The sequence below is a fragment of the Protopterus annectens genome, chromosome 4.part1 (genome assembly GCF_019279795.1).
Source record: "Protopterus annectens isolate FY-2018-M chromosome 4.part1, PAN1.0, whole genome shotgun sequence".
NCBI lineage: Eukaryota > Metazoa > Chordata > Ceratodontiformes > Protopteridae > Protopterus > Protopterus annectens.
The window spans coordinates 821,963,138-821,990,152 of NC_056734.1; the positions used below are offsets into that span (position 1 = coordinate 821,963,138).

At 43.3% G+C, this 27,015-nt stretch overlaps 1 protein-coding gene across 9 annotated transcripts in view; it reads right to left on the reverse strand.

The window, feature by feature from the left end:
• GIGYF2 (GRB10 interacting GYF protein 2) overlaps positions 1-27,015 on the reverse strand; it is a 2,932,407-nt gene that overhangs the window by 554,684 nt on the left and 2,350,708 nt on the right. The gene's annotated exons all lie outside the window — the stretch shown is intronic.

Here is a 27,015-nt window from a genome sequence, read left to right on the forward strand (position 1 = left end):
GCACATGTGTATAAGGTACTTAATAAGTACAGATAAATGTAAATGTGAATTTGAAACTTGAGTTGTGTAAGAACATGCCATAACAGTAGATGTCCTCCTGATCACTGTTGGCAGTATTCCTGATATAAGGGCTGCTCCTGCTGACGTCTGGTCAGGTACCAAAGTTTTACTTTCCCAAAGTCATACATCCAACACACGACATCAGCTCATAGGCACAGGGTGTATATAGACAAACGTGTACCTTAGACTATCTCAAAGCCAGTGGCATGAAGACTATGGAGAGAGGGAGAATGGTCAGCTAGGAGAGATATAGCTTGAATAGGTAAGTAAACTTCCCCGTTTCTATGTAGTACATCAGAGCTTAAACCATAGGGGAGAAGAAGGAAGTTGAAGTAAGTAGGAGTAGAGGGGAAGGAAGGTGGGAAGAAATACTGCAACAGTAATCAGTAGGACATCTACAGTTATGGTAAGTTCTTACATAAGTGTACTATGTCTTAACTGACATCACTGCTGCAGTACTCCTGACATATGGGTCAGTCACAGACCTGAAGGAGACAGACAGAAGGTTGGCTGGCTGACAAACAGACGAGCTGTCTAGCAGTCGAGACAGGACAGACCTTGCAAAAGCATCCCTGGAAATGGAGAAAGCATCAGTTCTGTAGTGGTTGATGAAGATGTGCACAGAGGACCAAGAAGTAGCTTACAAGATGGACCTGGCATCCACTTTACTGTGAAAGACCCCTGAGGAAGCCACTGCACTAGTTGAATGAGCTTTTGGGCAGGAAGGTAAGGACTTATCATAGTAAGAATAGTAGAAGAAGAGGCCTTTGAGATCCAAGTTGCAATAGATACAAACAGTTGGTCTGTCTTTCTGAAACTCTCAGTTTTGTTCAGGTAAAATCTCAGCTGCATATGAATGTCTACAGAACATAGAATTTTCCCCCAATATTTTGGGGGTTGGGAAGGAAGGTGGCTAGGTTAATAGCCTGACTGAGGAACAGCTAATTCACTACCTTAGGCATGAATAATGGATTAGCCCAGAGTCTCTCCCTGTCGTCAAGCAAACTATGAAGGGGTGGAATGGCCATGAGAGCCTGCAGCTCAGAAACTCTCAGCAGAGGTTAGAGCCAGGAGTATAATAGCTTTCCAACTGCAGAATTCTAAAGTGGCTTAAGATGCTGTTTCAAAGGGGGGGGGGAGTAAGCTTTGCCAGCAGAAAACTGAGATCTCAAGGACATGGATGAATTTCCTAGCAGGGTTATGATACAGGACTCCCCCTCAGGAATACCCTGACTTCTGCTCTAGTCATAACAGGGGGGTTGAGACACAAGCAGACATTGATGGCTGACTGTGAGCTTTGACAGAAGGGTAAGCCAAGCCCTAATTAAGTAGTTTGTAAAGACACTGTAGGACAGCAAGGACCTGTGATAAAGGTGGGCTCTATGTTTGAGGAACCAACAAGAAAATCTTTTTTCCATTTAGGTGTGTACATTTTTCTTGTAGTGTGTCTCCTTGCTTCCTGTAGTACCTGAACAACCTCCTCAGAGAATAGGTGCCTTTGAAGGATTAGAATCCTATCAATCACAGGGTCAGGTTGAGTGAAGAATGACTTGGGTGGAGAATTAATCCTTTTTGTTGAGTGATAAGGCCTGGTTGTAGAGTTATTTTCTGTAGTTTCCCTTTGTCAGGTAAAACAGCATGGGAAACCAAAGTTATGTACTTACCATAATGTTAGATCTGTGCTGTCTCATTTTCTTCCGGTTCAAGATCCAACTGGACCTGACCTTGGAGCTTTCTACCAGAGCTTTGGAGGAAAGACTCAGATTCCTTCCTTATTCACAATTCCCTTCTTCTGTCTGAATTACCTCCAATTGAGTTTGCTAGCTATTCTAATCATACAGGCAAAATATCTTGTTACTAAAAGAAAAACTACCATGGAATGGAATGACAACTTAATAAGAGTGCTACTCTTGAAAGGTGAAGTAAAAACAGACAGAGTCTTATCAGAGTCTTAGTCAAGGTTTGTCCAAGCTTCAGGAGATTGTCAATGGCAATAAGGAAGGGGAAGGAAGGAGGGAAGTTGAATGAGACAACATGGATCTAATGTTATTGCAAGTACATAACTTTCGTAGCTGATGTTTTTGTCTGATTTGACATTTGGGACAGATTCCCAAGCCGCCTAAGACGACCTGGGTGGTCTTCAGGAAGGACACTCCTGAGAAGAGCAAAGCCAAAGAATGTGCCAGCTCTACACTGCACATCCAACTTGTAACGCGAAACAAAGGTGTGAACTGTTGACCAAGTTGCTCCTACATAGGCGTCACTAATAGGAACTCTTTTTCACAAATGTTGTAGAGGTAACAATTTCCTCTAGTGGAATGAACCTTAGATATTGAATGCAGAGGTAATCCTCGCATTTTATAAATGAAGGAATTGTAGTCCACCAACCATTGAAAGTGTAACTTTTGACAGTGTCCCAATTTTGTTTTGGAAAAGGAGACAAAACAGGTGAGCTGATTTTCTAATATCTTTGTTATAGTGTAAGTAAAATCTAAGCTACTTCTGAATATCTAATGTATGAAGCATATATTTACCTTTACTAGAGTAATTTGGGGAAAAATAGTGTAAGTCAATGTATTCATTCAGATTTGCTTTAGATGAAACTTTTGGGAGAAAGATAAAGTTAGTCTTCAATGGAAGATGAGAAAGGATGGCTTGCATGAAAGCACTTGTAATTCTGAAACTCGCCTAGAAGAGGTAATGGCAATCAGGAAGATCATTACACAAGAAAGAAACTTCAATTCAGCTGATGCTGTAGGCTCAAAAGGTTTGAGTCAATGTCTGAAGTAATAATGTGATATCCCATAGAAGAAATGGTTCATCAATGTGTAGTCTAAACAAGAAGGGTCTTTTGTGTCTCTTGGGATATCCAAAGCTTTCCCCAAAGGACGAGTCATTAAGGACTATGTGAAAATCTGAAATGGCGGGTATCTTGAACTTTGATCGTGCAAAAATTGGAATCCTGCTGAAAAAATTCTGAAAGAAATTTCAGCATCAATGGGAGAAGGGCAGAAAAAGGATCTAATCCTTTTCACGATGCAAAAATAGAAAACCTTTTCTATTTGCTTTTGTAAATATTTTAGGTTGATTCTTTTTGAGAAGAGACTATGTCGACTACCAGAGAAGGCAAGCTGGCTTCTCTCGCTATTGTTAAAATTGTAGAAAGCATGCAGTTAGTTTTAGGGTCTGCAGATCCGAAGACTTGGGATGGGATCAGGCATGAAGGGAGGGTGCAGCAAATGAAACCAAAGGAAGGGAAACCAAACCTGCTGGAGCCACAACAAGGCAATAAGGATCACCCAGGTCTTGTATCTTGTGACTTTCTGTACAAATTTTGTCAAGAGAGGTACTGGTGGGACAGTACAGAGGAGATTCGGGGGCCAGATGTGGACTAGAGCATCTCTTGGTGACTGTCCCTGTGGAAGGATGAGGGCAAAGTAACGACTGCATTTGTTGTTTTGGTAGGAGGCAAAGGGGTCTCGGCAAGGCTTCCCCAGTGGCTGAAAATCTCTGTTGCCACTGTCTGAGACACCCTTCATGAGGTAACAGGATACACCTGCTCAGCTTGTCTGCTAGTGAATTCAACAGCCCAGGAATGTGTGATGCTACCAGAAAACGATGGGATGACATTGCCCACTGCCAGACTCATGTCCTTCCAACAAAGAAGAAATGAACGTGTTTCCCCTTATTAGTTGATGTACCACACCACTGACATACTGTCTTGTCTGGAAGAAAATCACACTCTTGGGTAGGTCGTCCTGGAAAGCCTGCAATGCTAGCAGGACTCATCTCCAAGACACTGATGTGAAGTTTGGCCTACAAAGGTGAGCAAGTCCCTTGAATCATCATCTCCTCAAAATGCACCCTTCCTACCCGAGAAGGGAAGTGACGGTGTTTACTGTGCACAAGGGTCTTCCATTTGCCACTGTCAGAGAAGTTATCCACCAACTTATATGGTTTGTGCATATTTGAGTCAGATGGATGCTGATGTGGAGGGGCTAGAGACTGAACAGACAGTGTCCACTGTAAACAATTTCAGGTGGCATCTTGCTAGTGGTACTAATGTGATGGTAGAGGCCATCAGATCTAACAAACAAATCACTTTTGTTTGTGAGCAGGGATGCTGATCTACCTGAGAAGCCACCAACTTCAGTGACAGTACTCTTGCCAGTAGGAGCTTGGCAACTTGTCGAATTGTGTCTGACAACCTTTGAATTCTGTGTGTTGGGCGGGAGGCAGTTTGTTCTTTGTAGGATTGACAGTTATTCCTAACTGATCTGCAAGACAGAGTAGGAATGTCTGGTACTGCAGCAGTAGATCCCTAGAAGTAACAGTTAGGAGACAGTTGTCTAGATATGGGAAGACTTGGATCCCCTGCAGTCGTAAGCTGCCACCACTGCTGTAAACTTGAACACCTGAGGGCTGTGGTGAGACCAAATAGCAGTGCTCTGAATTGATAATGACTGGCTCCCAGCCAGAAGCAGAGAAATCTCTTGGACTGCCTTCAAATCTTGATATGGTAGCAGGCATCTTGGAGATCCACAGACGACATCCAATCGTCCTTCCTCAAGAGAGGTAATATGGTCTGTACTGGGACCATCTGGAATTTCATCTGTCTGACAAACTGACTGAGGTGGCTTACGTCCAGTATTGGCCACAGGTCCCCATTCTTCTCCTGAGATAAAAAGAATCTGAAATAGACTATGGACTCTAACTTGTCTGGGGGAACCTGTTGGATGACTCTTTTCTGGCAACTTTGAAACTTCTGTTGCTGCACATTCCAACTGAGTGGGTGTAGCATGGGGAATTTTAAATTTTTTCTTTGAGGGATATGAAAAGGGTATGTCATAGCCTGTGATGATTACCCTTAAACATCGAAGAATCAGAAATTATTTGCCAGGCTTGACGGTGCAAAGTTAAGCACCTCCAGACTGCTTTGAGTGCAGCATCTGGGTAACACATCAGGCAAACTGGTAGAATTTCTCAGTGAATGGACCACAGAAACCCTGATTCTGTGGTCCACCTCTGCTCTAGGGCGACATCCATTCTTGCCTCCTCCTCTGCCTTGGAGAGGCAAGTTTACTTGAGGAGACCGAAAATCCATTTAATCGAAACTTCCATGATCAAGATGACAACATAGAAACCTTACTTTAATAAAGTTTCACATCACCAGAATTTTAATCTAGGAAAAGAGGCAGCTGGCCAACATGGGGAAATTTGCTCTTTTCCTCACTACAGTGCAGTCTCGAAGTTGGTATATTTATTTAGGGGGGTGTGGAGGGCAAGGGGGTGCAGCTTGCCACATTGTGGGGTAAGTTTGACATGCTTCGGTATTTCTTTTTTTGTTTTTTTAATGTTGGCCATCTGCCACTTTCCTGGATTAAAATTCCGGTGATGTGAAACTTTGTTAAAATAAGGTTTTGGTGGTGTCGTCTCAACCACATAAATTTCGATTAAATGGATTTCCAGTCTACTCAAGTAGACTCAGACAGGCTTATCCCCAGGAGAGTTGTGGTGAAACCCTGTGATTTCCTGAACCACATTTTCTAAACTCCATTTTGATTCCTAGAATAGGATTGTTGTGAAGTGGAGAAATGGATTCCTATGGCAGACAGGGTTTTGCTGTCTTGTTCACTTTAAGTGTCTTTTTTTACCTTGTGTCTAAAAAGTGGGAAGCAGCAAAAGGAGTATTAATAAAGGATGCCTTGAAGCTTTCTGCAATGTCACAAAGCCACAACCAGTCATGGCAAAGCGTAAGTAATGCCTGTACCAGCTGCTTCTGATGTGCCATCCTCTGTTTAAGGAAGGAGATTATAGGAAAAACATTTGGGTGTCCACTCTCTTTTGGACATCTGATATTAAGTACCTGAAAGAGATTTTTATATATTAAAGTTATGTACTCATCCTTACTATGCATCTGTGTTGTCCATCTTCATTCTTCCTAAACTGATGGGTCTCAGATCTGGCACAGCTGCAATTACTTGGACTCTTGGATCCAGCTCCTCCCATTACCAGCAATGCTCCAGCATCCTACAATACCTCAGATTGAGTTTGCTGTTCCAAAAATAAAAGGAGCCCACCTCAGTCCAATATGAAAGAAAATCTGATAGAAAAAGAACTGGCGCTCAAACACAGAATAGAGGTTTCATATTTGTCGCTCACCAGGTCAGGATAAAACAAGCAAGCATCGTGGGTTCTTGTTCAAGCAGTTTTATTGTATGTACACACATCATAAATGAGGTTAAACAAACCAGACATCATGCACGTGGATGTAAACCTTCTGGCTGCAACTTCAAAATGGCACTGAAGCTAAGCTGCTTGGTATTTATATGCACACACAGATCTTGGAAATGCTTCTTAAAGGTACAACACACCTGTTATTCTACATCCTCCCTCTGAGAAAATAAGTTAGGCATTGTCACTGATAGTAATGAATATGCAGTTCACATAGAAATGATTTCCACCATGCAGTTATACAAAACTTGGCATATACATACACACACACACACACATATATATATATATATATATATATATATATATATATATATGTGTGTGTGTGTGTGTGTGTGTATACACGCACACACAAAACTATGTTCAAGTTGCCGTGCATTTCACACTAGGTTTTGAAATGCGACCATATCTTGTGACACACTGACTTTTCAAGTAATTGCTTTGCACTCTGCACTGCACGTTCAGCAAGTCCATTCCATTGCGGATACTCAGGACTACTACTAACATGTACAAAATCCCATTCTCTTGCAAATTTCTGAAACATCTGACTGGTGAATTGCGTACCATTGTCAGAGATTAATTTCTGTGGACTGCCATGGAGTGAGAAAAATGGCATTTCAACTTAGCAATGACTGTAGTAGAAGTTAAATTAGGTGGTAGATCGATCTTGAACCAATTTGAATATGTCTCTCCCAGTAATAAGTAATGTTGATCGTTCCACTCGAATATGTCAGTAGCTACAATTGACAAAGGTAGATCAAGAATTTGACTTGGCTAAAGGGTCTGTCTGTACAAATGCGATTAAGTACTATTACATACTGAACGGAAAGAAAGTACTCTATCAGTGTCTTTCACTAGAGAAGTCAAAAATACTAGTCCTCCCGCTCTTCTTAGTAGTTGGAAAGTACAGTTTTGTACCTACCATAAATGTAGATGTCCGAACAGGATAACATCTGCAGTCATAACAAATGGGGTTGTCCTGTCGTCAGGCAGCCCTTCGGTCGGCCGGATTCCAAAGTCTGGGTCCGGCTTCGGCTGATGTCGCACTTCACCCGACGTCATCTCTGCTGGTCTTCGGGTATAAAGGCATCAGCCGACACCATTTTCCTCAGTGTTTCTTGCCCCAGATGCCAGTTGCCCTCTTGGAAAGCTAAAATTTGGATAAATGCCAATGTTTCCAAAATAGTAGAAGGCAAACACAAAAAATAAGCATGTATGTACATATATACAAACAAATACACCATAAGAGACTCCCCCCCAGCTAGCTATTAGGAGGGTAAATACCCTAGGAGTACCACAGAGGGAAGGAGGGGTAATCCTGACTGCAGATGCTATCCTGTTCGGACATCTACATTTATGGTAGGTACAAAACTGTACTATGTCCTTCAAGGATGCATCTGCAGTCATAACAAATGGGTAGAATACCATAGCCAAACTAGGGAGGAGGAAGAAGAATTATGGTGTAGTTAGGATCCCTTGCAGTACAGCAGTGGCAAACCCTGCTCGGGATCTAGAGTATAGAGGTAAATTATAATGCTTGGCAAATGTATGCACGGAGGTCCAAGTAGCCGCCTCAATAATGTCCTTGGTTGCCACTCCTCGTAAGAAAGCTGTGGTAGTGGCTGTAGCCCTTGTAGAATGAGGTCTTATGTTCTGTGGAATTGGTTTTCCATGGTAGGAGTAACAGAATCTTATGCAATTTCCTATCCATTTGGAGATTGTCTGTTTGGAAATTGCTTTTCCTTCCCTTCCTGTTGCATAGGCTACTAAAAGCTGGTCAGTTTTTCTGTGACCTTTGGTTCTGTCCAGATAGTAGCGTAACTGTCTATGTACATCCAAGGTATGCAGCAGTCTTTCCTCCCTGCTCTGTGGATTGGGAAAGAAGGTAGGTAGGTGGATTGCCTGGTTTAAAGACACTCTGGATACCACCTTAGGCATAAATGTAGGATTAGTTCTCATGGACACCCTATCTTGATGGAAGATTAGGAAGGGTTGTACTGCCATTAAGGCCTGTAGTTCCGAAACCCTCCTTGCTGAAGTAATTGCCAGTAGGAAAGCAGTTTTCCATGATAGGTGTTGAAGATCTGCTGTTGCTGCTGGTTCAAATGGAGGGAGTGTCAACTTTTCTAGCACAAAGTTCAAGACCCATGCTGGTAATGGTGGTTTCCTAGGAGGTTTTACATTCTTGATCCCTCTGAGGAACTGCCTGAGTAGAGGATGCGAAAAGACAGGTGGATCGAAGCAGTATTCTGCTGAAATAGCTGATACATGTATTTTAATGGAGGAATAGGACAGGCCTGTATGTAGAAGCTCTGCCAAGTACTCCAGGATGTTAGCAATATCTATGTTCGACACATCTTTTCCTCTTTCAGTACTCCAAATGACAAATCTTTTCCATTTTCCTGCATAGTTCCTTCTTGTTGAAGGTCTGCGGGCTTCAAGGATAATGTCTTTAACCCTTTGTGATAAGTCTGGGTTAGTTGCTGCTATGTGATGTTCCAGGCAGTCAGTTGCAAGGTTTTTAGGTTTGGGTGCATGATGTTGTAGTTGTTCTGAGTTAACATCAAAGGCATCAGGGGTATTGACCACATTCTCCCCTGAGACATGTTCCTCAGCAATGGATACCAGTGTTGTCTTGGCCAATTCGGAGCTATCAGGATTATCCTTGGACGTTCCTCTTTGATTTTCAGTAGTACCTTGTGCATCAAAGGAAGAGGTGGAAATGCATATGCTGTCAGGCCTTTCCAACTGAAGGATAGAGAGTCCACCTTCCATGCAAGTGGGTGGTATGTCCTTGTGCAGAATTTTTTGAGCTGGTGATTGAGTGGGGATGCGAATAGGTCTATTTGTGGCATTCCCCATTTCTTTGTGATGGCCTTGAAAATGTCCGGGTGTAGCATCCATTCGTGAGCATCCGAGGTGGTTCTGCTTAACATGTCTGCCAGGGTGTTTTCTTTTCCCGGCACAAATATTGCCTGTAACTGGATGTTGTAGCTCAGAGCCATATTCCAAAGGTCCAGAGTCATTCTGCATAGGGGGTATGAATGAGTGCCTCCCTGTTTGTTGATGTACCACATGACTGTGGTGTTGTCTGTCCTTATTATTAAATGGCCTCCTTTGAGAAATGGTCTGAATTTCTGGATTGCTAGTTTTACTGCCAGCATTTCTTTTTGGTTTATGTGCAGGTGCAGCTGGTCTGGAGTCCACAATCCTTGTATGCATTTGTCCAACATGTGCGCCCCCCAGCCTAGGTCTGAGGCGTCCGTTGTGATGGTCTGGCTTGCTTTTAAGTTGTGGAAGGGCAAGCCTGTGTTTGACTGGCATGCTTGAGCCCACCATAGGAACTCCTGTTTCAGGCATGGGATTAGTGGGATTTCGGTTTCTAAGCTGTGCCTGTGTTGAGACCATAAATTCTTTAGGTACCACTGTAGTTTTCTCATATGCAGTCTGGCATGTGGGACCAGGATTATGCATGATGCCATGAAGCCCAAGGTCTGCAGTACTTTTCTTGCTGTTAGTTTGTTCTGCTTTGTTAATGCCAAGAAGTAAAGAGGGAGTTGTTCTTGTTTTTCTGTAGTTAGGAATGCCATTTGTTTTACTGTGTCCAATTCCGCACCCAAGAATGTTCTTGTCTGGGATGGTATCAGTCTTGACTTTTTTAAAATGACTGTGTATCCCAGGGCTTGTAGTAAGCAAATGACTCTTTGTAAATCTGTTGTCAGCTTGCTTTTGTTGTCCGCTTGTAACAGGCAGTCGTCCAGGTATGGATAAATTTGGATTCCCTGTAGCCTGCAATGAGCGATTACTGATGCCAGGCATTTTGTGAATACTCTGGGCGCAGTAGATAAGCCAAAGGGCAATGCTGAGAATTGATAATGCTCTGATCCTATGAAACTGACAGTTTAAAGCTCTAGCTGAGAGAGTAGCAGAGGTGTAAACTTTTTTCCCCCATCTCTCTAAGGACCTGGATTCCCTTTCAGAAGGGATAGGGTTTTTTGCTGAGGTCGAGGCTACTGCCTTGGGCCCCTGGGATATAGTCTCAGGATCTGCAAGTGGGGCCTTGTATAGGTGGTGATGAGTGTCTGGCACCCTGTAAAATCTATCTGGTTTGGCAGGGGCTGGAGGTAAAGTATCAGCAGCAGTGCAAACATCATTAAATGCATCATCCACAACAGGCAGTACTGGAGGTATAGCTAAGGGCCTATGTTGTGGTAAGTGCAGAAAGGTCCTAAGCCTTTTTCTTGAATCTGAGAAATCTTGTCCCTGCCATTGGAATTGTTCTCTCATGGCATGTAAGGTTTCCCCAAATGAAAATTCCTCTGGTGGAGAGGCAGATGGAATGGATTCTTCAGCATCGGAATCTTCATAAGTAGAAAAAGGAGCCTCTGGCTGATCTGTAATGTCTGAGTCATCCGAAGAATCATCTGAGGACACTGGCTCGGGGGGCTCTGCCCTAGGTCTCTTTTCTGGGGGCTGAGAGGCCCTGTCTGGGTGAGATTGGGATCCCCTAATTAAGGATATTAAATCCTCTGCCAGAGTAAGCATTTGTGAACTAGAAGTGGGCCTGTGTGAGGGGGGCTTAACAGGCACTGATTTAACAGTTTTGGCTGCTTTAGCCCTGGCAAAGGCCTTGACAGACATGGCTGCAGGAGGCCTAGCAGCACCACGTGCTGGGGTAGAGACATCCAAAGGGATGGTGTCTGATAAATCACTAGGAACCACAGTAGTAGGCAAAACTTCAGAGGCCGATTCAACTAAGGTAGCAGGAGTCTCAGTAGTAGTCATGGATTCGGCTGAAGATTGACCGGTTTTCTCGGTTTCGGCCGAATGCTTAACCGTGGTTTCGGCCGAAACCGCGGACCGCGAGTGTCAGTCTTTTTCTTTGCGTTTTTTAACAATTTGGGTAGTCGGAGGATCCGACGGCACAATGTACGCAAAATCTGAGCCGAAAAACTGTTCAGCAAACTCCGACCGACGCCTAAGCGTTCGTCGGTTGAAGGAAGCACAGGCTGAACAGGCTGCTACGTCGTGGTCTGGGCCTAAGCAAGGCAGGCAGTAAGACTGGAAATCTTTATGAGGTATTTGTTTCCCACAAGTTAAACAGTTATTGACTTTTTCTGACATCGGCTGAGGCAAGAAAGAGTCCCCAACGGGGTACGTAGCTTTTTAGAAGTCTTCGAAGTAGTATTCGGTAGTAGTAATCTCTGGATCTGACCGACCGGCACTTGCGAACAGCTTCTGCTTTGGGCGCCACGCGGCAAGAAAGACTGAGGAAAATGGCGTCGGCTGATGCCTTTATACCCGAAGACCAGCAGAGATGACGTCGGGTGAAGTGCGACATCAGCCCAAGCCGGACCCAGACTTTGGAATCCGGCCAACCGAAGGGCTGCCTGACGACAGGACAACCCCATTTGTTATGACTGCAGATGCATCCTTGAAGGACATCCCGGGTGACCCCAATGCAAAATCTGGATATATTCTTGTTGTAAGGAAGCAGGAACAACAATTTTAGGACCTTTGAAAATAATGCCATCTTCCATCAACAACTCATCTCTGTAAGGAAAGTAGGAATGCACTTCTGGTGGTACACTGGATTGCTCTGACAGCCATCCAACACTGATACAGTAAATGAGCTTCTGCACAACTGGATCAGTCATTGTATGATCTCATAGCACATCAAGTCTTGTGGTAGAAAAATTATGCACTTCCATGACATCAAAGTCAAAATTCTCTGCGAGAAGTTGTTCCGTTGTACTTCTAGCCGCACTGGATACGATATCAGCCAGATAAAGATGTTTACATTTCGTATAGACCATTTTGAAGATGTACTTTTGCAACTTGAGCATCATTCTTTGTAATCTCGCTCGAGCTGAATTTATAGGCTTCTTTAAAATAAGTAACTAAAGGTTGATGATCAATTTCAATCTGTATTTCTTGATCACAGATATAATCATGAAAATTGGAACATGCAAACACTATTGCCAAAAGTTCTTTCTCAATCTGAGTATATTGCATCTCAATCTGGGCAAGTGCTCTGGATGGGTAGGCTACTGGCTTGCCTTCTTGAAGGATAACTGCACCTAAACCAAATGTTGAAGCATCACAGGAAAAAGTCACTGGTTTGTTGACATCATAGTGTCTTAATGTTGGTGGGATAGCAATTTTCTGCTTAAGAACTTCAAATGCTCACTGGTGCTGGTCTAGCCATGACCAAGTAACATTGTTACGTGTAAGCTCTCTCAAAGGCGCTATCGACTCATTGAAGACTTGTATAAACTTGGCTAAGTAACTGAACATACCAAGAAAACACTGTAGAGGTTGCACATTATTTGGTGCTGGCATTCCAAGAATGGCTGCTTGCTTGGATGGGTCTGATCTCAAGCAAATACTTGTAAACAAATGACCTACGTATGTAACTTCTGGTTGTCTGAATTTGCATCTCTGTTTTAAGTTCACTTCACAAGCTCTGTCTAGAACTCTGTCTAGAATTTCTGTCATGCTCTGCTTCACCATTGCTTCCGACCAATATATCATCTATTATTATGGCACAAGGATAACCCAAAAAAATTTGCTCCATTGTATGCTGAAAGACTTCACTCGCAGAATTTATTCCAAATGGGGTACTGAATGTAGTCAGGAATTAAAATTTGCGATCAAGCATCACATGCCAAAACAAACTCTTTGCATCTAAGACAGAAAAAACAGTGGCATCCGGCATCAGGGCTGCAACCTCTTCGACTGTACTCATAGGATGATACGGTCTCTTCAATTCTTTGTTCAAATCTCTTCGGCCAATACATATTCTGATTTCATCTGAGCCTTTTTATGAGCTACCATGCACAACACCCATTCGATAGGTTATGTAATTTGACAAATAATACCTTGTTGCACCATTTTGTCCAACTGAGCTTTGACCCTATGCTGCATAGCTATTGGAACTCTTCTTGCTGCTCTGACCACTGGATTGATTTCTGGGTCTAATTTCATGGAATACACAACTGAAAGTTTGCCCAATCTCTCATCGAAAACATCAGCATACTCTGAAAAAACAGTACTGGTGAAGTTGGAACTAGGCCATATGCTTATCTGATGAACTTCTTTGGTAAATGTAGACCAGAGAGCACGTGCTATGTGCTGTATCTTTAAGAAGCACGTCAAAGACTCTGTCCACATGTACAAATGTTAAGTACATGCCATTTCTACTGCAATTTTGAGAGTGCAGCCAGAGAGTAAGCATGTATGATTACAGCAGTTAGTTTGTATAAAAGTTACTTTAGCTAAACACAGTAAACTTCTATCGTGGTGTGTTTGTATAAAATAAAGCTGCTTGAACAGAACCCCATTAAGGCTCTTCTATTGTGTCCAAAGTAGAAGAGTGACATGGTGTCAGAACCAGGACCAAAGAGAATAAGATTCAGAGCCATGAGATGCAGAGATGACCGCGAAGGTAAACTAAAAGAAATGAGCATGAAAAAGAGCCAGAAAAGAAGCAAAGGTAATGAGAATACACAAACTACTTATTTCATAAAAAGGACAAAATGGGGCATTAAAAAGGGCACAAAACACATTATTAAACAAGCAGGAGGCATAAAAGGTTCATTAACTAAAGGAAATGTTTAAATTACAGACGTGTGACAAAACCATTAACAGAAAAGTAAAATGAGCATGTTTAAAGGCAAAACAAACATGTTTAAGACAAAATGGGCATGATTAGAGTAAAACAAGCACAAGAAAAGTACAATGGGCATGAAAAGAGATTAAACGAGCAAAATGAATATAATAAGGACAAAAAGGGGCACATTAAGTGTAAATTAAGCAAGTCAAGCAAAGTGCTGTGTTTTGGCAGAGCTACAGCTTCATATTGTATCAAGGACATAACTACAGTTATTTAAAGTATCTCAAAGTGTATAAAAGTGCTTACAGTGCGTGTTTATTACTGTGCATGTATTTCGAAGAGTCATTTGTGTGCAAAGTGCAGTCAAAGTATAGCCATTTCGAAAAGTTTCTTGTGCCGGGTGTGTCTATTTGCAAAGTGTCGTCATTACAGTGTGTTCCTTGCACTGTAGAGAATTGCCTAGAAAGGCACCACCATTTTGGGGAAGTTTCAGTATGCTGAGTACTGTTTATTCGCAAAGTGCCATTACTTTGAAATGTTACTGACTGAGCTTCTCCTGTCCAGGTCATTCGCACTGTACATTTAATTGAAGTGCTTCTGAAAATGATGATACATTACTTTAGCAATACAATAATTTCAAAAGCATTACAATGCCCTAAAAACTTATACTGTAAAATCCAGTTACACAGAGGCTTGCATCATGCAGTTATTTTACATGTTTCTTATACTAATAAGAGGTGATTTCTTGCAATACAGTAATTTCAATAGCATTCACTGTGGTGCAGCGGTTAGCGTTGCTGCCTCACAGCAAGAGGTTCTCAGGTTCAATTCTCGGCTGGGGTGCCTTCTGTGTGGAGTCTGCATGTCCTCCCTGTGGTCGAGTGGGTTTCCTCCGGGTACTCCGGTTTCCTCCCACATCCCAAAGACATGCAGTAGGTGGATTGGACACTCCAAATTGGCCCTAGATGTGAGTATGTGCGTGTGTGCCTACTGTGGAAGGTTGGGCGCCAGGACTGGCAACTCGACACCGTAAAACTCCATTGCCAATCATGAGCGGACAGATGATCCACTGTGGCAACCCCTAACCGGGAAAAGCCGAAAGAAGAAGAAGTAATTTCAATAGCATTACAATGCTTAAGACAAAATTATTTTGTAAAATTCAGTTATACAGAGACTCATCATACTACTGAGCAAAGTTGCAACTACTGGCATACATTTCTGGCATATGTGTGTGTGTTCATGCTTATGTGCAAAACCCTTCACTTTCTGGCATATGTGTGTGTGTTCATGCTTATGTGCAAAACCCTTCACTGCTGTGTGTTAATATGGCAGATGGATTTAGAAAGTCCTTATCTCTTGTATTTGATCAGAATACAGAGAATTGAAGAATACTTGAGCAAGAGTACATTTTTATACAAGCAGGTTTACCAGATAAAGATGCACACACCAAGGCATTCGTTTTGCTAAACTTAGCTGGGTCAGAGACCATAGAATGACAGCGTTCATTTGTGTATGCACCAGCAATGTATGAAGGAGGTGAAAACCATAGTATTGTTGTACAGGCTGAGTCAAGGGAAGACCCCGAGTGTTTGAAGGGCAAGTTCAGAGAAATGTGTAACCCCCAGACAAAATATTACATTGGAGAGGCATTTGTTTTATATGAGAGATCAGAAACCAGGGGAAACTTCTTCAGCTTATAACTGATCTGAGAAACAAGGCTAAAATAAGAAGTTATGTTCTTACCATAACATTCCATGTGAATTGTTCATCTCGCCTTTGTTCTTACACACGGGTTCGGAGCAGATCCTCGGCTCCGAGTCGGCCGCATCACTAGCTCCGCATCTTCGAGAAAGCTCGAGGCACAGTAATATCCCATGATCCTCAGGTGCCAACCCTCAGATCTAGTTTGCTATACCAGAAGAAACCCTTTAGAACTGTCTTGAACACTTATAAACAGATACTACACACTGTCTGGAACCCTGCTCTCAAATAGAGGAGAAAAGATGCCATTACTAATGTACAATAATAAGTTGAATGCTAACAATATCTAGAAAAGACTGAAAAGGAATTCAGTCGAACCCGTTCTCCCAGACCGCAGGACCGGGGATGGAGGGGGGGAATGTAAGAACAAAGGCGAGATGAACAATTCACATGGAATGTTATGGAAAGAACATAACTTCTTAATGTGAAATTGTTCAATCTCACCGTTTGTTCTTACACACGGGTAGCATCCCTAGCTCCTTTTTCCTGGGTGGCTCAAGGGAGAACATTCCTGAGTACAGTGGAACCAAATGTCGCCCTGTCCCTGGAGCTTTTGTCTAGTTTATAGTGGGTGATAAAAGTATGTGGTTTTGCCCAAGTTGCCGCTGCACAAATGGTATCTAAAGGCAAATGAGCGGTATGGGCTGAAGAGGTAGCGATCGCCCTTGTAGAATGAGCTCTGGGTTTGAAAGGGAGTTGCTGTTTCGATTCAGCATATACAAAATTTATGCAATCTGAGAGCCATTTGGATAAGGTAACCTTCGTTACTGCCTGTCCTTTCCTTTGGTCAGCATATGAGACAAATAGTTGCTCTGACTTTCTGTACTCTTTTGTCCTATGCAAGTAAAATCTCAGTTGCCTGTGAACGTCCAATTTGTGCAATGTGTATTCTAACTTATTGGAATGGTTTTTAAAGAAGGTAGGTAGTTTGATAGACTGACTGATGTTTTGAATCGAACAAACCTTCGGAAGGAAGGACGGATTGGTGTGCAAGGTTACTCTATCTGAATGAAAAATCATGTACGGGGGTCGGATAGATAGAGCCTGCAACTCTGAAACTCTCCTGGCGGAAGTGATGGCAACCAGAAAAAGTGTTTTCCACGAAATAAATTTTAACGGAGTTGTGGCTGCTGGTTCAAATGGGGGCAACATGAGTTGTGACAGCATGAGATTAAGATTCCAAGGGGCTACTGGATTACGAAAGGGGGGACAGAGGTGAAAGGTACCTTTCATGAAGGCTTTACAAAGCCTGTGGGACATGAGAACCATCTTCGCGGCCAATATGAAAATTGGATATAGCCGCCAGTTGAACCCTTATCGTGGACGTTGATGCTCCTTCTTGAAAAAGTGTGGTAAGAAAATCTAGTATCTTGTGTACTGGAGCCCCGAATGGATCTATACCTTGTTTGGAGGCCCAGTGCACAAAACGATTCCATTTGCTGTTGTACAATTTCCTTGTAGATGGTTTGTGAGAAGATACAATAATTTGTTGTACTGCAGGGGATAGTAACTCCGACCTGGCTAAGATGGGAAGCGGGGCAGCCAAGCTGTCAGTTTGAGGGACTTGAGGAAGGTGTGAGGAACTCCTGACGAATGTGTCAACAGGTCTGGCTCCGGGTCCAGCATCCATGGTTCCTCCACTTGATGAGATTGAAGGAAGGGAAACCAGATTTGTCGAGGCCAGAATGGGGCTATCAGTATTATGGTCCTGTCCAGACGTTTGGCTTTCTGCAAAAACCTGGGAATTAGTGGAACAGGAGGAAAAGCGTAAAGGAGACCCGGGGGCCAAATGTTGTACCAGTGCGTCCCTGGGGACACCCCCCGGAGGGGGTAACAGGGCAAAGTAGCGTCTGCATTTGGCATTCAATGGGGATGCAAACAGGTCGCAGCAAGGCTGGCCCCATCTGCAGAAGATCTCTTCCGCCACTCGAGGTTTGAGGGACCACTCGTGAGGGAACAGGATGGCTCTGCTCAACCTGTCCGCGATTACGTTGGAAGTCCCCAGGATGTGCGTTGCTATCAGAAAGCATCCAGTGGACTTTGCCCATTGCCAAATTCTGAGGGCCTCTCTGCATAACGGGTAAGATCTGGTTCCCCCTTGCTTGTTTATGTACCAGAACACTGACATGTTGTCTGTCTGAACTGTCACTGTTCCCTGAGGTAAGGACTTGTGAAAGTGTTGCAACGCTAGAAACACTGCCCTCAGCTCTAGAACATTGATGTGCAGATTGTACTCCAAGTTGGACCATTGACCTTGGACTGTTTGTCCCTGAAAAAATCCCCCCCCCCCACACTATCAGGGAAGCGTCCGTGGTTAGAGTTGCTACCGGACTGGGTAACACAAACAGTCGTCCTAGTGTTAGATCTTGACTGTGTATCCACCACAAGAGATCCTTCTTGCAAAAATTTGTGATCAAGATTTTGTGAGACAGTAGAAGTTGTCGATACGACCACTGGGCGAATAGCATCCATTGAAGAATCCTCATATGCATCCTGCCTAAGGGAACTACAATAAGGGAGGCTGCCATCAAGCCTAGTCCTCTTAATATTTGTCGTGCAGGGACTCTCTTGCTCTGGAGAAGGACCGAAATTTGATGTCTGAGGTATGACACTCTTGGTGGGGGGAAGAGTAACTTGAGCCAGGGAGGTTGTCTAGCTGTGCTCCTATAAATAAGATACGCTGTGACGGCGATAAGACGGACTTTCCAAAATTCACCGTTATGCCTAGCGAAGAGCAGAGACTGATGGTGTAATCCCTGGCTTGTAGAAGACGATACTCGGTGGTGGCGGATAGGAGCCAGTTGTCTAGATAAGGAAACACCCGGAATCCCCTTCGTCTCAAGTGAGACGCTACTACTGCCATGCATTTGGTGAACACCCTGGGGGCTGAGGTGAGACCAAAGGGCAGAGCGCGAAACTGGAAATGACTGGCTCCCAGCCGGAAGCGCAGATGATCTCTGGACGCCCTGGCCATCTTGATATGGTAGTACGCGTCTTTGAGATCTATAGACACATCCAGTCGCCCCTTCTGCAGAAAGGGAAGGATTGACTGTAGCGTGACCATCCGGAACTTTTCCTTTTTCACAAAGGTATTTAATTTGCTGAGGTCCAAAATTGGCCTCCAGTCCCCTGTTTTCTTTGGAACTAAAAAGAACCTTGAGTAAGTTCCGGATCCTATTTGGTCCGCCGGGACTGGTTGGATGACTCTGTTTTCGAGCAATCTTCCTATCTCTACGGTTGCCTAGTCTTGCAGACTGGGTGGAATGTCTGGGAGCTTTTTGGAGTTGGGTGGCATTTTGATGAAGGGAATGTTGTAGCCTCTGGTAACTATGGTTTTTACCCAGGAATCTGACGTAAGATTTAGCCAGGCCTCTGGGTATAAAGCCAAGCGACCCCCGACTGCCTCCAGAGTAGGACAGTCGGGCCTGCACTCAGGAGTGCTGGAAGGGCTTCCCAGAGAAAGTCTCTCTGTCGCCCTGATTTTGTGGCCCCCCTCTGCCGGCTGGGCGGCGTCTTCCGTTTCTTCCCCCTCCTCTGCCTCTGGAGGGGGCGTCACTTTGGGTGTGCTGAAAAGATCCCCGAGTCTTCGAACCACATTTTTCCTCCTCGTTGCCCTTTAGGGTAGGGTCTAGATGGGATGGAAAAAAGGACCCCTACGGCAGACAGGGTCTTCACTTCTTGTTCACACCTCGTGAGAGTCTCCTTTACTTTGGGCCCAAACAAGGAGGCACCATCAAAGGGGGCATTGGCAAAGGAAGACTTAAAGGCTTCCGCAAAGGAGCATAAGCGCAACCAGGATTGCCTCCTCAGGGCGATCGCTGAAGCTGCCGCTCTACTTGACCCTTCGGCTGCATATGAAATCAGCCTCATGGACGAGTTCACTATGGAGTTTAGGGTGTTAAGTTGCGCTGTCACTTTCTTGGCGACAGCAGCATCTGTGTTTCCCTGGAGAGTATCTCCCAGTTCCTTAATGAGATCTTTCTGTAAACGCGTGAAATGCGTAAGGTAGTTGAGCGATCGGATGGAAAAAGTCGCCAAACTAAATATGCGCTTCACATATCTGTCCATCGTCCTAGAATCCTTATTAGGAGGATGGATAGAGGAAGATGACTCAGACATCTCTTTCTTAGTGGCCGCCGCCACCACCATAGTATCCACGGGAATCCCTTTTGTAAGATAAGATTTGTCCTGGGGGGCCGTCATGTATTTATTTGGCTTACGAGGGACTGGTTCCACTGTATCGGGCATTTCCCAAGCCCTCCGGGCTATTAGATCCATGAGATCATCAAATGGCGGAGTCACCCAGGAGGTAGAATGTTGAGTCCCAAATGCCTTCAGCAAGACCGATTCATCCACAGAAGGGGTAAGGGTTTGCCAGTCTCCCCTTTGTTTCAGGATTTCCAAAATGTCTGCAAACGTGACATCCTCAGAGGGGGACCGTGGGGACCCTTCTGTTTCATCTAAATCGGTGTCAGATGTGAGAGATTCCTGGGGGGAATCTATGTGCTTCCTCTTGCACAATCGTTTCCTCGGAACATCCTCAGTGGGAGGTTCTGGGGATGCATCTGAGGAACCAGAGTTGCCCTGTGGGGACTTCTGAGGCATTGGGTCTCGACGCTTGGTAGGGGCCGAAGGCACAGAAGCAGAATGCGGACCTTTTGGGGAAGGAGAAGAAGATACTGATGAAGTATGTGTCTGATCAGACAAGACCTTCCTCATGATGTCAAAGGCACCGGTTCCCCGACCCGAAGATCTGACCCGATCCAAAGAAGGTGGTCGTTTCTCCGGAATCGGAACCACAGGCTACGACACCGAGGACGGATCCGAACGGATCTGAGCCGAGGCACCGAGGGGAAGAGTCGGAACCGATATCTCGGTTCGACTGTCCCCCCCCCGGAACCTAGGAAAGATCTTCGGCTCCGAGACTCTCCGGCTGGTTCCGAAGCAGTCGAGGTCAACGGAGCTAATAGCACTACTGGAGGCTTCGGCACCGAGGGCTCTACAATCATCAGTTCTTCGATTCCTAGCTCCGATGACTCGACGGGTCTCGGAGGAGGAAGTTTTGAGGGAACAGGAATAGTCTCGAGTTTCGAAACCAGCTGGGATGAAACCTCGATTAGTTTGGACAAAGCCGAGTTCTCCATAAGCTTCTGTACCACTCGGTCCACATCGGAGTCAGAAATGGGCCTCGAAGAACGGGTCAAAGGGATCGAAGCAGTCACCGAGCAAAGGATAGAAGACGGTGGTACCTCTGACACCGGCTCCAAGACCTGAGCCTCGGTCAGAGATAAACGCTCGACACCTGGCACCGAGGTCAGGAGCGGCGTCCGAATCTGAAAAGAGGTGCTCGGAGCCGATGACTTGGGCTCCGACACTCTTGAAGACTTCGACCCCTTCGAAGACTTGGATACCTGTTCAGCCTTGTCCAGGGCCTCTTGAAAATCGGGTTTAAGCAACCCTCTGTCAACCAACTTCCTGCGTCTTTCCAGCATGACCCTCCCACTAAAGGAATGACAAATAGAACAGTCTTCCTGCAAGTGGAGAGGGCCAAGACAGTAGACACAGGATGAGTGGTTGTCAGTAATGGACATCTTCTGTCCACACTGACACCTTTTAAAGCCAGATTTGGCTTTCTCTGACATTTTTGAAAAAGTCCAAAAACACAGCACACTTAAGAAACGCACTATATAACTCAGTGTAACAATTTTAAAAGTTTGGAATAATTATAATAATCAACAGTTTAACTCTAACCTAATATATATATAAAAATCCAAAACACACAGCACACTATGATATATATATATATATATATATATATATATATATATATATATATATATATATATGTGTATTGAAGAAAAAGAGAGAGAGTTAAGGCAAAAATTATTTAAAGTACTGTCAATCCTGACAGAAAAAACCCGTAGGCCTTAACTAGAAAAAAATTAAACTAACTAATCTAGTCTAAATACAGTCACAAATAACCCCCCTATACTATATTATTTATTTAAACACTAAGAAATAACTATAAATCTATAAAAAAGAGAAATATATATTAAGAATATAGAAAAAATATACTGGCCCGAGTCTCTCATATGCGATCTGCTGCTAGTGGAAAACTAGATCTGAGGGTTAGTACCTGAGGATCATGGGATATTACTGTGCCTAGAGCTTTGTCAAAGATGCAGAGCTAGTGATGTGGCCGACTCAGAGCCGAGGATCGGCTCCGAACCCGTGTGTAAGAACAAACGGCGAGATTGAACAATTTCACATCATGTTGCTTTGGTGACTTAAAAGATGAATTAATACAGGACAGGCTCGTGTGTGGTATTAATAGTGCTGCTGTGAGAAGGATCTTGCTGAGTGATAGTGATTTAACATTGAGTAAAGCCATAGATAATTGCCAAATCCATGAAGTGACAGAAAAACACAGGTTTGCTGGCAAGTGACCAGAGCATGGTTTCAGTAGGCTCCAGAGCAAATGTAGACAGCATGCAGCACATGGTAAAAAGAAATAGGCCTACTCAGCACATGGCAGCCATGACCCCCTGCTGACTCATCAAGAAAACTACGTAGTTTTCCAGTAAATTCTAAGATAAGTACAGTTAAAGAAGCATGTACCTCAGTGAGTACAAGCGTGAAACAAAACACAAGTCCAGCTTTACTGTTAACTGTCAGAATTGTGGTGGAAATCATGAGTCTAAACGAGAGAAATGTTTAGCATTTTGTCAGCATGGTCACCAATATAAAAAATGGAGCCATTTCCAAAAAGTTTGCAAATCAGGTAAACCTTGCCCAGGTTGATCAAGTAGAAACACAGCAGTCAGCTTTCTATGTGGATGGTGTATCAGTAATTGGTGAAAGAAAACTGATGCAATGAATTTACTGGCAGAGCAGTGTTCTGTACTGTCCGGATCAATGGTAAATCCACAGAGCTTAAAGTAGACACAGGTTCAAAGTGTAATGTTATATCCAGCAGACACATTTGCTAGAGTGAGAACCAATGAGCAACTCAATGTGGCCAGTAGTGCAAAACTTGTTGCTTATGGAGGTGAAGGGATTCAAACTGATGGCTCAGTGACGCTTTCTTGTTATTTGGCCATGAATGGTTACAACTTGTTATTCTATGCAGTCAGAAGACCAGTGCAGTTTTTACTGGGTCTCAAAGATAGCTTGAGAATAAATCTGCTTTCCTTTACCAAATTTGTTCATCACATCAGTGCATCTCCTAGTTCTAATTTTTCTGAAGTCATTTTCTCAGAGTATGCTGATGTTTTCGAGGACAGGTTGGGCAAACTTCCAGTAGTGTATTCCATGAAGTTAGACCCAGAGGTCACGCCAGTAGTCAGACCAGCAAGAAGAGTTCCTATAGTTATGCAAGAAAAAGTTAAGGCTCAGTTGGACAAAAATGGTACAGCAAGGTGTAATTTGTCCAGTTACAGTACCAACTGAATGGGTGTTGTCTATGGTAGCAGCTGAAAAAAAAAGGCTCAGACAAAATCAGAATATGCACTGACAAAAGAGATTCGAAAAAAGCATTGAAAAGACCATATCATCCAATGCACACAGTTGAAGAGGTTGCAGCCCTAATACCAAATGCCACTGTATTTTCAGTCTTGGATGCAGAGTTCATTTTGGCAAGTGATACTTGATTGCAAATACTTCTTACTAACCACTTTTGGTACTCTGTATGGCAGACACAGATTTCTAATAATGCCATTTCGAATAAATTCTGCAAGTGAAGTCTTTCAGTGTGCAATGGAGCAAATATTTTTGGGTTATCCATGTGCCATAATAGTGGATGATTTATTGGTCGGAGGAAGAGCATGACAGAAATCTTGAGAGTTCTAGACAGAGCTCGTGAAGTGAACGTAAAGCTCAATCCTCTGAAGTGGATGATTTATTGGTTGGAGGCAATGATAAAGCACAGCATAACAGAAACCTAAAGAAAGTTCTAGCATGTGAAGTGAACTTGAAGCTCAATCCTCTGAAGTGCAAACTTCAGACTCCCAAAAGATACATATGTAGGTCATGTGTTTACCAGTACTGGCTTGAGACCAGACCCGACCAAGCAAGCAGGCATTCTTGATATGTCAGCACCAGAAAATGTGCAAGCTCGACAACGTTTCTTAAGCATGGTCAACTATTTAGGAAAGTTTATACAAGACTTCAGTGAGTTGACAGCACCTTTGAGCACGCTAATGTGCAAACATGTTGCATGGTCATGGTTAGAACAGCAACAGAAGGCGTTTGAAGAGTTCAAGCAGAAAATTACCAACCTACCTACATTAAGATACTATGATGCGAACAAAGCAGTTACTATTTCCTGTGATGTTTCAAAATTTTGTCTAGTCGCAGTTATACTTCAATATGGAAGACCAGTAGTCTATGCAGCTAGATTAGAACACTTACCCAAACTGAGATGTAGTATGCTCAAATTGAAAAAGAACTTTTGGCAACAGTATTTGCATGTTCCAAGTTTCATGATTATATTTATGGTTGAGCTATTCAGAGTGAAACTGACCATCAACCTCTAGTTACTATTCTAAAGAAGCCTATGCATTCAGCTCTCACAAGATTACAAAGAATGATGCTCAAACTGAAAAGTACTTCAAAATGGTCTATACGAAAGGTGAAATACATTACCTGGATGATACCTTATCCAGATCACCCAGGAATACAACGGAACAGCATTTCTAGGAGAGACTTTTGACTTTAATGTGATGGCAGTGCGTAATTTTTCTACCACTAGGCTCAATGACGTGAGATGTCGCACTAAAACTGATCCAATTTCGCAAAAGCTTAATCACTACCTTAATGTTGGATGGCCATCAAAGCAATCTATTGTACCACCAGAAGTGCAAACCTGTTTTCCCTACTGAGATGAAATGTTGATAGAAGATGGCATTATTTTCAAAGGTCCTAAAACTGCTGTTCCTGCTTCCTTACAACATGAGTACAAAGATTTTGTATTGTGGTTACCCAGGTTCCGCTTCCACTAAGAGGCAAGTGAGAGAATTAGTATTTTCGTCTTCATTACCCAAACACAAAGTACTTACTTCTTGTTCAGTATGCAACAGTACTAGATCGCACTTGCAAAGAGAACCGCTTCAGCTACATCCAGTTCCTGAACTACCTTGGTTGACCATTAGCCACTGATATCTTCGAGTGGAGCAATCAATACTACCTGGTATTGGTAGACTCTTATTCAAATTGGTTTGAGATTGATCTACAACCTAATCCAACATCTACTACTGTTATTACTAAGCTGAAACGTCATTTCTTAGTCCATGGAAGTTCGCACAAAGTTGCACAACGTCTGGAATTTAGCAGCTGTGACCAGTGGTGTTTCTTGTCCTTGTAGAGCAGTTTTCTGGAATTGATTATCAAGTTCGCACAAAGTTATTTCCACCAATGGTACTCAATTTACTAGCCAGTTGTTTCAGAAATTTGCAAGAGAATGAGACTTTCTACATATTACCAGCAGTCCTGAGCATCCCCAGTCGAATGGCCTAGCTGAGTGCGCCGTGCGTAGTGAGAAGCAAATACCTGAAAGGTTAAGATGTGACAATTCAGACATTTTCTTAAATCTCCTTAACGTTAGGAACATACCATGTGATTGTGTTCTCGGATCTCTAGCTTAACAACTTCTTTCCAGGCAAACAAAAACTACACTACCTATTACTACCAATTTACTGAAGCCAAGAATAATAAGACCATCAAGGCTCAATTATTTAAGAAGAGTTCTATCCAGAAATCATTGTACAAGTTGAGCAAACCTTTTTCTCCATTAAGGGATGGAGAAAAGGTTAGACTTCAAACAGAAAAAAGGTTTCAACTGTATAGGACAAGTTATTGGCAAATGTCCTGAACTGTGATCCTACCTTATAGACTGGGAAGGTACACAGAAACCATAAACATCCATTACCTGTACCAGAATCATCATCACAACATTGTTATAGCGACTTAGACTATAAATCTCAGAGTGAACCAAATGTTTCCATCCCAGAGGGTGGTCCTACCTCTGATTCTATTCCTGAAGATGTTCCAAGCAAATCAGAGATCGAACATTTTTCAGAGACAGTTCCAATAGTTAAGACCAATTCCCAATTTTATGTCACACGTTATGGACGAGTATCTAAGCCCTGTGCGAAATATGTAGCAACATGGACTTAACGGTATATATGTATTATATCTTGTATAAATGCATATCTAATAGTCAAAGCCGTCCACTCTTTACCCCTCCTCCTTCCACCCACTGTTATTCTAAGCCTTTGGTTGAAGCACTTGGGCTTCAGACCAGTTATTTTACATTAAGAAGGTTTGTGGTCTGCACTGTTGTGGCAGGACAGGTAGCTTACATCCTTCTAAGCTGGGAGTTGCTGATTGAAGGCTTACTGTCTATTATTCTAAGAGTGTATTAGTTCTGGTTTAAGCACTTCGGCTTCGGGCCAGTTATTTCACATTAAGGTGTGGGTCTGCACTCTTGTGGGAGGACAGGGTAGATTCTGCCCTTCTGAGCTGGGAGTTTCTGCTTAAAGGCTTATTGTGCCTGTTTTTTCTGAATATTAGTACGCCTTGTTTGCTGTAGCGTAGACTAAATTCAGACCTTCTGAATCTAGCTTTGTTTGTATAACTTGAGCACTAATCCAGACCCTCTTTTTTGGAGAAGGTTCCCCTGCACCCTAGTGGCAGGAGTGTGCACTTAGAACTTGTCTGATCGAAGACTGCTGGAACGGGGCTCAGTTTTTAGCTTTTTATTGGTTAATTTGTTTAAATCAGTTTGCGCACTTGCTACTGTTATATATACATAAAAAAATACACTTTATGCACCGCCACTTAGCTAGGGTTAAACTACTACTGGTACCATAAAGTCTGCTTTTCAAATTTTCCCTTAGAACTAACCAGCTTTTTAGTTTTAGCACTCAAATCTGTTTCCTTGAGCTTCAGCACTTATTCAGAACACGCTGTAAGCACTAAAGCTACAAATTACTACAGCACTCAATCTTCCTCACTTGTCTAGAGGAAAACAGTTTTTAGTACTTAATAAGCACCTATCCAGGCATGTCTAACGGTCAGCTCCCAGTGTTTTCTCCTGTCTACCTAATGAATCTGAGCATCTTGGGGCAATGCAGCAATTGCCTCATATACACAAACAACCCTCTCCTCCTACCACCCAACACTACAACCTGTGAGAGATGCACTTATATAGCCAAATTGGAAGCAAAGCTCTCTTCACCCAAGACTGGACTAGACAGTCAAGAGGAGAAGGTAAACACTTGCACCACACCACACTCATCACATAGTCCCTCAAAACCTACACCACCAAAACACACACATAGCAACAC